Raw genomic sequence first — 16,394 nt, 5'->3', positions numbered from 1 at the left:
AATGGGGGGGAGCATAGGAATGGTAAGTAAACAAGAGTGTTGGCAATAGCCTGCAACATTTGGGAGGGTAGTCTAAGGGATTCCACTGACCAGACCTTGAAAGAAAGTGACCCATGCCTGGCATTGGGTTTTTAATTTGAGAGCCCATGTTGTCTGGGGCAGGCATTGTTTTCATGCTATAACCTAACATAAGTAAACCCTTTTATATATGCATGTGTGTATATGTATATATGTATGTGTATGTATATGTGTGTATGTATATGTGTATATGGGTGTATGTGTGTATATATGTATATGTGTGTATATGTATATATATATATGTGTGTGTGTGTGTGTGTGTGTGTGTGTATGTGTGTGAGTGTGTGTATTTAGGAAGATACTACAGTAGTGAGTTTCCATATGGAGTTTTCAAAGCTTTGTAGTGTGTTAGTTATCATTCTCCACGGTCCCTTCTCTTCCCTGACCTTTTATTGAGCCCTTCCTATTCTATTACACCACCTTTTCTCTTCACACCAGCTCCATTCTATCTCCATTTCCTTGAAATTCCCTTAGTCCCTAATTAGTTTCCTGTTTTCTATGAGTACTCCAATTTAAACACACATGTCTAGAGATTCAAAGCCAACATCCACATACAACGGAAAACATGCAGTCTTTCTGGGTCTGAGTGGCCCCACTAGGAATGATTATTTATAGCTCCAGCCATTTACATGAAAATTTCATTTTTCTTAATAGCTGAATAATAATCTATTGTGTAAATGAACCACATTTTTATAATCCATTCATCTGTTGATGACATCCAGGCTGTTGCCATTTTCTGGCTATTGTGAACCTAGTAGTAATGAATGTGAATGCACAAGCATCTCTTTAGCACAATATTCTGTCCTTCGTGAATATGCCCAGAGTGGTATTTCTGGATGTTATAGCAGATCTGTGTCTAGTTCCCTGAGGAAATTCACGCTGATTTCCACTGTGGTTGCTCCGTTTTCACTCCCACCAGCAGTTCCTGGTCCGTTTGCTATTGCTTGTTTTACTGATCTTGGCCATTCTGACTCGGGCAAGTCAAACCTTTTCATTTGCATTCCCCTGAGGGCTAAGAACATTGAAGAATTTAAAAAAATAGTTCTTGGTCATTTGTATTCCTTCTTTTTTTTTTTTTTTTTTTTTTTTTTTTTTTTTTTTTTTTTTTGGTTTTTCGAGACAGGGTTTCTCTGTGTAGCTTTGCGCCTTTTCTGGAACTCACTCTGTAGACCAGGCTGGCCTCGAACTCAGAGATCCGCCTGCCTCTGCCTCCCAAGTGCTGGGATTAAAGGTGTGGGCCACCACCGCCCAGCTTGTATTCCTTCTTTTGAGAACTCTCTGTGCTATCTATGCCCATATTTTTAATTGGGTTGTTTTCTTGTTGTTTAATTTTTGCATTCTTTGTATATTTTAGATACTAACCCCTTGTTAGATGTATAGCTGATAAAGGTTTTTCCCATTCTTTAGGCAGGTTCCTCTTCACTTGAATGATGGTGTTCTTCAAGTCCCTAGACCTTTGTTTAGACTGATAAGTGACAGATCCTTGATGGTCCACTGTCCTGAATAAGAGTGCACACAGGTACTTCATGAAGGGACATGAGACCTCAAGAAAACTCTCTGCTTTCTACTCCAGCAGTAAATTAAGCTGATTGTCTCCAGGTTAGTTCTGTTTTTAACATGCAAATTTAATTTTACTGCCTAATGTTTGTTTTAGAAATTGGAAATGCAGGCAACTTCTCTACTTCTCAGTCTTAGCTAAGAAGAAACTCAGACCATTGTTCAAACAGTAATAATATATTTTACACACATATATGTGTAAGATTTGGCCTTAAGAGTACATCTTACTAAATTTTCCCTTAATAATCCCATTTCATAGCTAAGGAGGCAATGTCCATATGACCAAAGACAAGTCTTATCAGGGACCTTGTGGAACACGACAGGACAATGTAGAGTTTGAATTGCTTTTGGTCTGCACCATGGTTAATTTTATGCATCAACTTGCCTAGGTAATGGTGTCCATATATTTGGTCAAACATTAATCTTAGTGTTTCTGTGTAGGTACCTTTTTTTTTTAAGATTAACATTTAAACTGATGGAATTTGAGTAAAGAAGATTATCTTTCTAGATATGGGTGGGCCTCATCCAATCAATTGAAGACCTAAATGTCTAAAGATTAATTTCCCCCAAGCAAGAAGAAATTCTGTCAGTAAACTGCTGTGGTGATATTTTGAACAAATAAAATTTACTTGGAGATCAGAGGACAGAACAAGCCACTAGATTAAACATAGAGGCCAGGCAGTGGTGGCACATGCCTTTAATCCTAGCACTCAGGAGGCAGAGGTAGAGATCCATCTGGATCTCTGTGAGTTCAAGGTCAGGCTGGGCTACACAAGATTAATCCAGTCTAAAAGAGAAACAGAGCCAGGCAGTTGTGGCACACACCTTTAATTCCAGCACTTGGGATCACATACCTTTAATTCCAGCAGTAGGAAGGTTGAGACAGGAAGTGATATGGTGGGCAGAGAAAGGAATATAAGGTGGGAGGAGACAGGAGCTATCTCAGACTGAGGAGGTGATGAGGTAAGAGGTGGTGGCTGTGGCTTGCTCTACTTCTCTTATATCTGGCTCTGGGTTTTTATTATAAGATCATTTAGGATTCATGCAACAAACTGACTTTGAGGTCAAAGCTTACCAGCTGTGGTAGTTTAATTGAAAATGACCCCCATAGGCTCACAAGGAGTGGTACTATTAGGAGGTGTGGCCTTGTTGAAGGAAATGTGTCACTGGGATGGGCTTTGAGGTTTGAGAAGCTCAAACCAGGCTCAGCGGCTCACTCTCTTCCTGCTGCCTGCAGATCCAGATGTAGAACTCTCAGCTCCTCTCCAGAACCATGTCTGCCTGTGTGCCACGATGCTTCCCACCATGCTACTGGATTGGCTTTGAATTCATCAAGTCTTCCCAGTTTCATGGACCAATTTCTTTAAACAATCTTTTTCTCTCCCTCACACACCTAGTTCTCTTTACTGGAAACCCCCTGATTGTATCAGTTCCTGACAAAGTCAACCAGCTGACCTCTGGGAACTCTCTAGGGACGGAAACCAGGCTGAAAAGCTCCCTGTCTCATTTAGCCCCTTCTGAGATCGACATCAACTGAATTCACTGGAAGCCCAGGCCAGAGCAGGTACAAATCTAGACCCCCAGCATGCAGAGCAGGGTAGAGCAGAGGAAGAGGATACGGAGGGAAGAAAATCTGGACCCTCCAAGAAAACCTGATCACTGTTAAGACTTCACTATGGTGGTCACCTCTAGAAGGATGGGATGGTCCATTTAGGAGGGATGTGAACAATGGAATTATTTCCTTGATGTGAATGATGGGCACAATAATTATTAATTATTCTGATCATACTTTCCCCCTCTACCAGCTTTCCCCAGATCCTTCCCACCTCCCCATCCACCCAACTCCACACCCTTTCCCCCTCTAAAAAAAGCAAACAAATATAAGACAACAACAACAAAAACAAGAAACACAGACACAAAACCATAACAAAAGAAACAGTAACAAAAATAAACAAGCGAAAGACCAACAAGATGAAAAATCTCCAAACAAAGCAAAATGAGACAGAAAAACTCAAAGTACCAGTAAGTTAGTTTGGTGTTAATCAACTACTCCCGGGCCTAGGGCATGACCAGAAGTGTGATTAATACAGCATGTGACTTCCTTTGCCAGGAGGTATCAATTGCAGATAGCTTCTTGGTTAAGGGTGGGAGCCAGTGTCTACTTCTCCCTCTCGGCACTGGGACCCCATCTAGCTTGAACCTTTGTGGCTCTCGTGCATGCTGTCACAGTCTCTGTGAGTTCACAAGTGCAACAGTCCTGTTGTGTCTAGAGGGACACTGTTTCCTTGAGATTCCTGCTCAAAGAACCACAGCACCTCCTGAAACTGTTACCCTGAGGCCAATCTTTTCTGTACAGACCGTCAGGGGATTTTCACCTAACCTACAGTAGGATTCATACTGCATTTTGACTATAGGAGGAGGAAAAGGGTGTGTGTGGCTATGTGTAAATTTGCTGGCTTGGTGGTAAGAAGCAGAGGGGAATCCTTTGTAAACCAATGCTTACTATTTTTCTGTAACATGGAATATGAGAATGTATAAAGAAATGTCAAAGTTAAAGATGGAAAAAGGAGAAAGTCTGTACCACATCTGAGAGCCAAAGGCTAACTTGGATTACCAGATTAATACTATATGACACTGAAGCTAAGGGACCATGAACTTACGTGCCATCAATGCACACAAATTATGACTTTCCACACGGTGGTGTTTGAATGAGAATGGTCCTGTAGGCTCATATATTTGAGTGCTTGGTCCCCAGTTGTTGGATCTTTTTAGGAAGGATTAGGAGGTGTGGCTTTGTTGGAGAAGGTATGTCACTGGAGGTGGGGCTTTGAGTTTCAAAAGCCTAGGCCATTCCCAGTTCCTCTGTTCCCCCCCACACCTCTCTCTCTCTCTCTCTCTCTCTCTCTCTCTCTCTCTCTCTCTCTCTCTCTCTCTCTCTCTCTCGTGTTTGTGGATCAAATGTGAGCTCTCAGCTACTGCTCCAGAGCTGTGCCTGCCAGCCATGCTCCTTGCTGTGACAGGCTTGGACTCCAACCCTCTGGAACTTTAAGCAAACCCTCAATAAACTCTTTATAAATGGCTTTGGTCATGAGATCGTATCACAGCAATAGAAAAGTAACTAAGACATACAGTGATGCTTCATAATCCAGATATGAAAAGTCAGATACCTACATGGATCCAGTTTTAGAATAGAATGGGAGAGAGGGAAGAAGGGAGGGAGAGAAAGAAATAAAGAGAGACTATGAGGATGTGATAAATGGTGCATAGAGAAAGAAATAAAAACAAAAGGCTAGCTAAGATGGGGAGAAAAGAAAGATCCAGAGTTCAGACATCTTGTGAGAATGTGAGAAGGTAGTATGTGAGTGTTGAATACAGATGGCTGGAGGCTGTTCATCCAGGGTGTCTTAGTTAGGTTTTTATTTCTGTGAAGAGACATAGTAACTGACCATGGTAACATATAAAGGAAACATTTAATTGTGTTGGCTCACATACAGTTCAGAGGTTCAGTCCATCGTGGCAGGGAGCATGGCGGCATGCAGGCAGGCATGGTGCTGGAGAAATAGCCAAGTGTCATACATCTTGCAGGCAACAGGAAGTTGACTGACACACTGAGCGGTATCCTGAGTATATGAAACCTCAATGCCACACACACACAGTGACACACTTCCTCCAACAAGGCCATATCCATTCCCACAAAGCCACACCCCCTAATAGTGCCACTCCCTATGAGATTATGGGATTATGGGGCTAATTACATTCAAACCACCACACAGGGTATCAATTATCTGAATGTGTTGTCTTAGATATCCATACAGAGAATGATCTTCCATAGGTGTGCTTTTGGTTTTGAATGAGTTAATTTGTTAAGGATATAGCAAGCAACAGTCCAAGAATAAAACAGCAAACAGACACTTACATCATCCTACAAAAGTGGCCTGGAGAAACTGAAAATAAAACCACCAGCTAGATCCTCTGATCCACAGAGATTCCCAGGCAGAGGTCTTCTGGGTGAGACTTGCAATGCGCCATTCCCACCACATTTATTTTATGTCACGAGATAGCAGTAGCTGAGGCTTTTGCTTTGGGAAGGAGCCTTCAAATCACTTACCTCCTAGCTGTGCTCAAAGACACAATGCTTTTACTCAAATGTAATTCAAAAACTCAATCCACTCCCTCTGATCTCAAGGAAATAGTGCGTTCATGTCTGTGTTATTTTTCAGCTCTCCTTTTTCCTTTTCACAGGCAAAGGGATGGTGGTGCATTCAGCCCATCCCCATCAGGGGAGCTTGGAGGATTTTTAAGGTCTTGAATCTGAAGGTAGGCAGCCCCATCTCTACAGACAGCTTCTTGGTTTAAACAGAGCATGACAACTTACTAATACAATGTATGTTACAGACATGGAGTTGTTGCAGATGGTGACACACATGTCCGGCTATGTTCAGATAAAGTAGAATGGTGGTGAAGGTCACCAAAAATAAAGAGGCTCAGATATGGAAAGGGAATTCAAGTGGTCAGGGAGATCACTGAGACTTCGGACACATCTGTGTTTGAGGGAAAGAGTGAGAGGCAGATACTGGGCATTTAAGGAACGCTGTGTATGCTGGGTGTAAAGGGACTGATGGGGAATGACTAACGGAGGGCAGTAGAAAAGAGGAGGAAGTGTATGCAAATGCCTCTCTTTGATTTCAGGAGAACAGAAGAAGAAAGGTCTGATTTCTCCATCTTGCCCAAACAAAATTCGAGAAGGAAGACTGGAAAAGATTGGCAACAAGCCATGTTATACTAGTGATGTGAGAATATGGGGCATGCTAGCTTCAACTGGCTCTACTTTTCACAAATTTGCATTAGTAACACCTTGATATTAGGTAATGGGCAGTATTTGGTGACCTATCTGCCCAGCTTCACTGAAGAAGATCCTAAAAGATTCTAAATGTTTATGTTCCTCCTTGATAGAAGAATCTAATAGCAGGAAACACAAATGCCTTGCATGTGATCAACTGTGTACCTGTTCAGAGAGGCATGGGATTCCTAGAAAGAACTAGAGTGGGTTTGTGACCATGACTACTGGATGATCCTCTTGTATAATGCTGTCAGGAAGCTAGTTTACCAGTCTTTGCAAAATGGCTCAAGCTGACATCAGAAAAAACAACTTCAGAACATGGGTCAAGGCAAAAATTGGCTTAAGGCAATTTGCTCTGAAAAAAATAGTGTTTCTATTACAGTTCAATAATGCCACAAATGCAGTTAAGATGTTTTAATGTACAAAATATCCCCTGAATCAAACTGACAGGTACCCTAGGTGCTTAATAAATGTTTACTGAACTGAAGACAGTAACAGGGGAAGAAAAACGTTGGGTACATAGAGTTGTTAGTCCCTCTGATTGTTAGATCGGGATTACAGATTGCATAGTGTCCTTTTGTGCCCTGCATTAGCCCCTAGTGGGATCCATGTGGGGCATCTTTACAGAAGTAAAGTCTGGACTTGCAATGCTGAGGAATGAGCTTTGGAAAATGTGAGTTAAGTGAGGCAATGTCATCCTGCCATCCTGTCAGCCCAGCTGGCCTCTCCCCATGACATTTCTAGCCTGATTGTTTAGAACAGCAATTTCATTTAAATCACTTTGACTTTCTTCAATAAAAATTCTGGAGGCCATGAAAGGGATTTGTAGCAAAATATTGTTATAATCAGAGTAATATAAAAGAACTGAGTAATGTATTAGGGCATAGCCATTAATAAAATAAACTGACCTGGAAATGCCTCCTAACCCCAGAGTCTAGCATGTGTTTACTCTCCAACAGAAGTTCTCAACCCGTGGGTCGAGACCCCTTTGGAGTCACATATCAAATATCCTACATATCAGATATTTACATTACGATTCATAACAGTAGCAAGATTACAGTTATGAAGTAGCAGCTAAATAATGTCCTGGTTGGGGGTCCCCACCCGTGAGGAGCTGTCAGAGGGATGAGAACCACTGCTCCAGAGGATCTCTAGCTGTCGTGATGGTTGTGACGCCCCATGGCTAGGGAAGAGGGAAATGCTCACTGACACAGCAGGAAACACAGGAAACTCTGCCTAAAGAACTGTTTGCTTTTTTTAAAAAATCATGCTTTGTTATTCTTGTGTTGTACCAGGGCTATATATTTCTGCACATCTTACTTCTCAGCATAGGCTTTTCTGCAGTTCTAAAGTTAGGTTTAATCATCTGTGAAAACATATTCCCCTCAACATGATGAATATTCTAATAGCAATTACCCATGATTATTTTGATGCAGTTCATTCACCCACAAGCAGTTAGCTTCTTGTTAGCCAGTTCAACAGAAATACCATTTCTTGCTAGATTTCACATGATGCAAAAGGGTTTTGACCCCTCAGAATTCAATAGATCTCCTTACAATGAAATTTGCCAGATTTCATAATAGCAAACCAACGTACATGAAAGAGAACTCACAGCAAATACATCTTTAAATGCACCTGCTGGTGATCTAATGCGTACTTTATTTAGTTGTTTGTTTGTATGAGATAGGATCTTAATATGTAGCGATGGTTGTCCTGCAACTCCCTATGTAGATGATACTGGCCTAGAACTCACAGAGATCCATCTGTCTCTGCCTCCCTCATGCTGAGAAGATGTTGTGATTTGATGTGTATGGGTGTTTGCTTATGTGTATGTGTGTGCACCACTTGTGTGCCTGGTGCCCACAGAGGCCAGAAGACTTCAGATCCCAAGTATCCTTGGAGTTACAGGTGATTGTGAGTCACCACGTAGGTGCTGGAAACTGAACCTGGGTCCTCCCCAAGAGCAGCCAGTGCTCTTAACCTTTGAGCCATCTCTCCAGTCCCATTTTTACATAAGTCAGTAAGGATGTTCTATGACTCAAAGGCAAAAACTAAAGGAGACTTGAAATATTTATACTTGCAGCTTCTGCTGTAGCCTGGGTAGAAGTTCAGGAGTGGAGTGTTGGAGAATTTATTCAGGTATCCGGTTGAAGATGCTTCCAAGGAAGAGTTTCAAAATCTTTGCTTGCTAACTTTCTTTGGTTATCCATATTTACCACTTCACAGAAAAAGGTCTCTTATCTTTCCACACAGATTGAATCCTGGTCCCAAAACAGGCAGGAGCTTACATAACACAAGAATGTCTTGAAGGAGAACTTCTAACAAGCCCTTCCTTAGCAGAAACAGCAGCGACTCTGTGGTACCTGGAATGTTTCCTGTTGAGGAGGAGATACGGATCTGGCTACCTCAGAGAAAAAAAATTAGTTAGCTGGGGAAAAAAAATTACCCAAATCCAGATGTTTTAATTCAAAGAGAGAATGTCAATAAAAGATAATACCAGAATTCAGGATTGATGTTTAAAATTAAAATTAGCATTTATTTTCTAAAATTTTTAACTCTTATTTTTATTTAATGTGTATGGGTCTTTTGTCTACATGTATGTATGTCCATACCTCTTGTGCATGCAGTGCCCATCGAGGCCAGAAGAAGTCAGCAGATCTCCCCTTCTCCCTGTAAATTGGAGCCACAGACAGCTGTTGGATGCCATGTGGGTACTAGGACTTGAACCTGGTTTGTCTGGTAGAGCAACCAGTGCCCTTAATCACTGAGCCATCTCTCCAGCCCCCAATGTTTACAATTTTTAATGGAGCTTTGAAGAGGGAAAGAAGGCCAGTATCACTAAAAACATGCCCGAGGGCATCATCAAAGGCAACAAACAATAAGAGGATGCAGAAAGCACGTGTCATTAAGATATGCTACGGGTTATTTTGTTTTGCTTTTATTTTCTTCTTCTTTTTGGATACAGACTCTGTTATAGCCCGGTCTGGTCTTGGTTTCCCTATGTAGCCAAGACTGTCCTTGAACTCCTGAACCCTTATGAAGCCTGTTAAAATTTGAAATGCCTTTGCCAATTTAATATTTAATGGCACCAACCGCAGTCTCAGACAGAGAGATGTTTCTATTGTGAGTCACTGTAAAATACAGTTCTAACTGCAGGCAGGGTTACAGGCTCAGGAGGGCTGTCCTGGCAGAGCGGTCAGGTGACCTGGGTTGTGACGATTTTGAACAAGAGGAAAAGAACTGTTCAAAGCACGCCTGTGAAGTCTTCTAGCTGGGGTAATGCCCAGGGTCTGCCATCATGGAGATTAGAGTTCCTGCAACAGCAAGCTACAAGGAAGCCAGGCTGCAGCAAGCACCAGGAGAACCTGCCATTAGAATTTCAAAATGGTTAGTGACAGCCGGCGTGCGGTGAGGATCAAAAACATCTATTTGTAGTGCATTAGAGTTCTCAGAAAAACAAAAAAACAGGCTAACGGCAACATTTTATATCATTTAAAGATAACACCTCATGTTTCTGCGTGAGTACAAGTTAAAAACTTCACAAAAATATAATGAATAAATGAACCGCATCATTGGGGCCTGTTAGCCATACCTATACTTACAATGCTGGAAATTATATTCTATAGTAGAAAGGGGTATCCAGCTTTTCAATAGTAAATAACAGAGCTGGAATCCTAAAGGCCACACGACCAGATCTCTAAATAAAGGGCATAAAGGGCACACGACCAGACCTCTTTGAAGTTCAACACTTTGAAAACTGCCAGGAGTCCTGATTCAAAGGAACATATGTTCTGTTACTTATTCAACATTTTTAACTAAAATAGAGCAGTTCTTTGAATGCCCATTATCTATCTACATTTAACACAGTGGCTAGTTGTGTTTTTCAACTAGAGAGAGGCACAACTTTGCCAGATCTTTTCTGAAGGTGGGGGAGATGTGTGACTTGATGTGCCTGTGACAAGAACCTGCATTCTCCTGTGGCTTCCACAAACAGCACAGTTGAAGGTGCAAATCTTGCCATTTGGAAGAAACCCACAAGGCTGAAACAATATGCAGCTGTAGGCTTCCACTGGAGGATCACTCGAGATCAAATGAGTGAGTCTGTTGGAGAATATTATCTCAAGGCGTCTTACTTTTGTGTATGCTCTGGAATATTTGTTTAATGATGCAGAGATATGTTTGATTAAATAAAATTCACCTGCGGTCAGGAGGTTGAGTCAGCAACTAGCTGACAGGAAATGGTAGGGCGGAGCCAGGTGAAAAGGAGGGGTGAGGAGAAGCTGGAGGGCTTTTTGGAGGATGCGGGCAAGGAGAGGAGGTGAGCTACTTGCTATTTGGCCTCTAAAGAGCAGAATTCCACCTTAACCTTTGAATCTTGAGTTCTTTAGAGGGAGAGAGGTTTAGTTAAGTTCCCTTTGTAGCTTTGCGAGGGTTGGAGCTGGCGGGGTTGCAGTTGCTGATTCAGACAACTCTGGCTTAAAAAACAGCAGCCATTTTAAAAAAGGACAAGAAAAGCCAGTGTTCTTTTGCCTATCCAGAGGGTTTCAACCAGCTGTCTGGCCTTGGTAAATGAATTTACTGTTCCCAGTGAACTACTTGCAAGCTCTTATTGGCTGAGTGGCTAATCTCATGATTTTGTATGTAAATTTACAAATCTTATCTCTCATTAGATTAGTTAAAACAATATGAAAACAGTTTGCCCCTGAAGGCCGAAATTCCAGGCAAGGTCTGCGGTTTATCTGTGTTAGCCCCCACCTCCCTTTCCTAAGGTTTCTCTGCTTCTTTCATCTTAAAGCCAGCCAGAGTCCTCGGTTCGGCCTCCGGGAGGGCGGAGCTTCATTGTGTGTCCTTTGGAGGTTGCCTCTGGAGCACAGTTGAAGGCATCAGCTGGTAAGCTCCTGTGGTTTTGACAGAACATTCCACAAGAATGGAACTTTAAACAATCTCCTGAGAGCTTTATAAATCACACTCTTACATTACTGTCAGGACATTATGAATACAATAAAACATGCTGAAAGAGAAAAGTTTCAGAAGATGAGATCATTGTAAATGATATTTTGAGTAAAACTCTTATTACTACAGGGATGCAGATATAACTCCATTGGTAGAGTGCTTATCCAGCATGTAAAAACCCTGGGTTTGATTCCCCAGTACCATATATGTTAGGCATGGTGGTTCACACCTATAATCTTAGCATTTGGGAGGTAGAGGCAGTGGGTTCAGGAGTTCAAGGTCATCCTCAGTTATGTAGTGACTCTGAGCCCAGCCTAGTGTATATGAAACCCTGTTTCAGAAACAGAAGTAGATAAATATGGTATGTGTACACACACACATACACATATATTAATACAGAATATATCTCTTTAAAATGTAATGCTTAATAAAGTCTTCTAGGCTGAACAACTGAATGTGTCTGCTTAGCTTTAATTCTTGGTTGACACCATGATACAGTCATGCCAACATCTGACTAATCCATTTACTTGAAGGTGCTCTGAGAAGAGTTCTCACAGGTGTACGGCTTCAATGGAAGAGCCGCTTTGTCAGCTAGCTTGCTCTGTGTGACGGTTATTTTCCAGTGTCATCAGCTGATACACAAAAATGTTGGCTGACATTTGATAAGCACATTTCCATCTTGCCTAAAGTTGCTTCTGTGTTCCAGCAAGCTAATCAGAAGGTGCTACATGTTTTCATTTTTATTCTGTTTTTTATTTATTTGCTGGGGAAGGGTGCAGGCCTCAGGGCTCAAGTGGAAGCAGAGATGAGTTGAAGGAGCTGGTTCCCTCCTTCCCTTGTGGGGGTCCTGGGAATCAAACTCAGGCCTCCAGGCTTGGTGGCAAGCTCCTTTTCTAGCCTAGCCACCTGTCTGGCCTGCATGTGTCTTTCATTCAGACCTCCAATGCCCACTGAAATTCTATTTGAACAATGTCTCAAGGGAGTTAGGGAAATGCTGTAAGGTATGAGGATTGTATGGGTTACATGTGCTGTTGTCAATCCCAAAAATTAAGAAATGAAGGGAAGTGGGACTGGAGAGGTGACTAGTCGGAGAGCCAAGTTCAACTTCCAGCCCCAACTTAGTGGCTCACTACTGTCTGTAACTGACTTCCAAGAGATCTGTGCCCTCTTCTGAGGCAGGCAAGTGGTACACAAACATACAAACAGACAAAGCAACCATACACATAAAATAAAAATAAATTAAAACTGGTTGGGAGCTCCACCTCCCACAGCTCCACCCCAAACCCGCCCCTTCAGAGCCCGCCAAACACAGCTCCTCCCCCAGAGAGGCTCAGGACGACTCCCACAGGGATGTATAAGTGGCACCCCTGAAAACAGACACGTGGTTCTTCTGGTCTCGCTTCCCTGTCTCCTCTCTGTGGGGCTGGGGAATCGCCCAGGAACACTTTACCTATTAAACCTGGGCTTTTCCAATTTGGTCTGATTCGGATCTTTGCAATGACAGAGAGGCCTTCAATTCAAAAACAACTCTAAACAACGAAGGACAGCATTTCCAAGCATCCACGTAGCAGTGTGGCTGAGTCACCTGAGTCGCAGCTGCCGCCCCTTCACTCACGGCTCCAGTCACTCTCTGTCTCTGCCCTGATGTTCTCTCCTGCAAATTAGATAGCAACAGACCCTACTCCAGGGGCTGTGAAAATTATAAATCAGTAAAGCACATAATATAGTCCAGGCACACAATACATAATATGTAATTATATAAAGCATATAGTATATAAAGAATAAGGGGGAGAATTCTCATACCTCATGCTTTAGGGAGTGAATAAAAATCACTTTTGAAATAAGATGACTATTACCTACCAAAGTTGGACTTACACATACCCTGTGATTTAGCAAACTCACAAATACATATTTAAAGAAAAGGGGTCCTGACAAGTTTGTTTTGAGCAGGTGAAAGTTAGAAATGACCTGCATGTCACCTGCAGTGGGATAGATGACGGGTCATACATATCTCTGTTGGTGCTCTTCAGCAATGGAATAGTGAACCACAGCTCAGGTAGTATGGCCAAACCTTACAACAACAATGAGCAAAGGACAGTGTGCACAGTGTGAGCACACATGTGTCAGTGAAAAACCTGAAGAAAGACAAGCCACAATACACAAACGTATAAGGGAAAATAAACAATCGCCACAAATTCAAGCTCCTTATTCCCACAGTCACTGTGGAGGAGGCACAGTGAGTGAGTGTGTGAGTGAGTGCGTGCATGTGTGTGTACGCAAGAGCATGTGTGTGCACATGAGTGGGTGGGTGGGTGTGTGCACATGAGTGAGTGTGTGTGTGTGCACATGAGTGAGTGGGTGTGCACTCGCATGTGCATGTGTGTGAGTGGATATGTGAGAGTATGTGTGTGCACATGAGTGTGCACACGAGTGCATGGGTGTGTATCTGTGTGAGTGTATATACATGCAGCATGGGATAATCCCTGATGGTGCTCTGCTTTTTACCTAGAAACTTTTAGATGTTTATTTTTTTAATTATGTGCTAAATTATATGCAGGCATTTTCTGTACTTTCCTTGTATGTATGTAGTGTTTCACAATGAAAAAGTTCTTTCCATTTATTGGAAATAGGTTATTTTCTCATATAGTATATCCTGATTACAGTTTCCCCTTCCTCTACTCATTCCAGTTCCTCCCTACCTCCCCTCCCCTCTGGATCCATTCTCTTTCTGTATTTCACTAGGAAATAACAGGCATGTAAGAGATTAAGAACCCAACATGACAAAATAACATCACATGGAGCCTGGAAAGGCAACCCAGCAGGAGGAAAGGGTCCCAAGAGCAGGCCTGAGAATCAGAGACCCCCTTGTTTTTGCAGTCAGGAGTCCCATTAAAACACGATGTGCAGGCCCTGTGCTTGCTGCTCCAGTCTCTGTGAGCTCATGTGTGCCTTGCTCAGTTGATTCAGAGGGCCTTGTTCTCTTGATGTCCTCCGTGCCCTGTGGCTCTCACACTCTTTTTGCTTCTTCTTCTACAAGGTTCCCTGTGTTTGCTCCCATCTGCTGCCGGAGGAAGCTTGTCTGATGATGATTGAATAACACACTGATCTAAGAGTACAGTGGAATATCATTAGGAGTCATTTTATTTATACTTTTTTTTTAGACCAGTGGTGTTTGGTTTTACCCTAGGTCTCCAGGCTATCTAGTGTCTGGTTCTTGGTTACCCCAGAGTATGGGTTCCATCTCATGGAGTGGGCCTTAAGTAAAATCAGACATTGGTTACTCCCACAAGCTTTGTGCCACCATTGCTCTAGCTTATCTAGTAGAAAGGACAGAACATAGGTCAAAAGATTTTTGGTTGGGTTGGTTTTCACATTTCTCTTTTGGCAGCCTGCACAGTGTCTTCCCACACCAAAGAGCTAGAACATAGGGAAGAGGGCTCCGTACAGGAACCAGCTCAGTTTCTCCCCGTTCGATGACTTGTGTGGGTGTTGCCCTTGACAGTGCCCCACCCCCCACCTGTTAGGTTTTGGAGAGAAACCCACTGTGTTATTGTTATCAACAGCCTAGGTTGTTTGGGGATTTCCATGGGACCCCCTCTAGCCAACAACTCAATTGAATGCAACCTAGTTCTGCTACTGGAAGCCATGTTTGGTGCCAAGAAATGGCCAGTTGGGACTCTGTATCCTTCATTAAGAGACCTCATTAGAATCACCTTCATATGTTTTAGGAAGTTTCCACTGCACTAAGTTTCCTCATCATCCCCCCAGGCACCCCTCAATTCCAGCTGTCTCTCCTGGCATTGCCTCCCTCAACCCTACCTCCCCTCTTCCTCCCCATCTGATCCTCTCATTCCCCCCTGCCCGCAGTCCACCCATAAAACCTATTCTATTTCCTCCTCCCAGGGAGATCCAAGACTCCCCCCTCCCCACCCCCAGTCCCTTCCTCTATCTAACCTCTTTGGGTCTATGGATTGTACTCTGGTTATCATTTATTTAATGGCTAATATCTACATATAAGTGAATAAGCACCATATTTATCTTTCTGCATCTGGGTTACCTCTCTCAGGATGACTTTTTTCTAGTTCCATCTATTTGTCTGCAAATTTCATGATGTCATTTTTTTAACAGCTAAGTAATACTCCATTGTGTAAATGTATCACACACACTTTCTTTATCCATTCTTCTCTTGAGGGATAGCTAGGTTGTTTTCAGTTTCTGACTATTATGAATAAAATAGTAGTGAATATGGTTGAGCAAGTGTCCCTGTGGTAGGATAAAACATAAAAGTGGTATAGCTGGATCTTGAGGTAGATTGATTACCAACAGCTATAAACAAATTGTTTTTTCACAGACTTAGCACACACGTAACATCCTATCGTGCTGCATGTTCTGACGCCGGCTGGTTTGAATGGCCTGTGAGGTGCGGGGAAGAAAGCTCATGTGCCTGCTCTCTCCTTGGTTTGCAACACTTCCTCACTGCAAAAGTGATAATCTTAGTCAAAACTCATCCATCAAGCGTGGGGGTGCACACCATTAACCCTGGCACTCAGGAGGCTGAGGCAGGAGGACTGTCATGAGTCTGAGGTCAGCCTGGGACACAAACAAACAAAACAAACAAACAAAAAGGCAAAAATTCCCATGAATCCATAAATGTTTACACTTCTAAAAACATTAAATAGATTAGCTTTTACTTTTGAAAAGTCATTTTTGAAGAATAAGGAAGAAAATCTGCCACCTTTATTAGAGCTTTCTTTTAAGATCACACAAAAAGTTGTATTTTATTATTGAAACACAGTCCAGAAAATGCCATAGTGCAACAGAACCTAGTAAACATCCCAAAGTGGAAAGTGTTAAGGACATCAGCTTTCAGTGTAGCCTGCAACTTCCCACACTGCTGTTCCAACACTTGTGACTCTGTGTTCAGCAAAACTTTCTGTGCATATTTTGAAGGTCTTTGCTGACAAAG

The sequence above is a fragment of the Peromyscus maniculatus genome, chromosome 15, assembly GCF_049852395.1.
Source record: "Peromyscus maniculatus bairdii isolate BWxNUB_F1_BW_parent chromosome 15, HU_Pman_BW_mat_3.1, whole genome shotgun sequence".
NCBI lineage: Eukaryota > Metazoa > Chordata > Mammalia > Rodentia > Cricetidae > Peromyscus > Peromyscus maniculatus.
Note: the sequence above shows the minus strand (reverse complement) of the source record.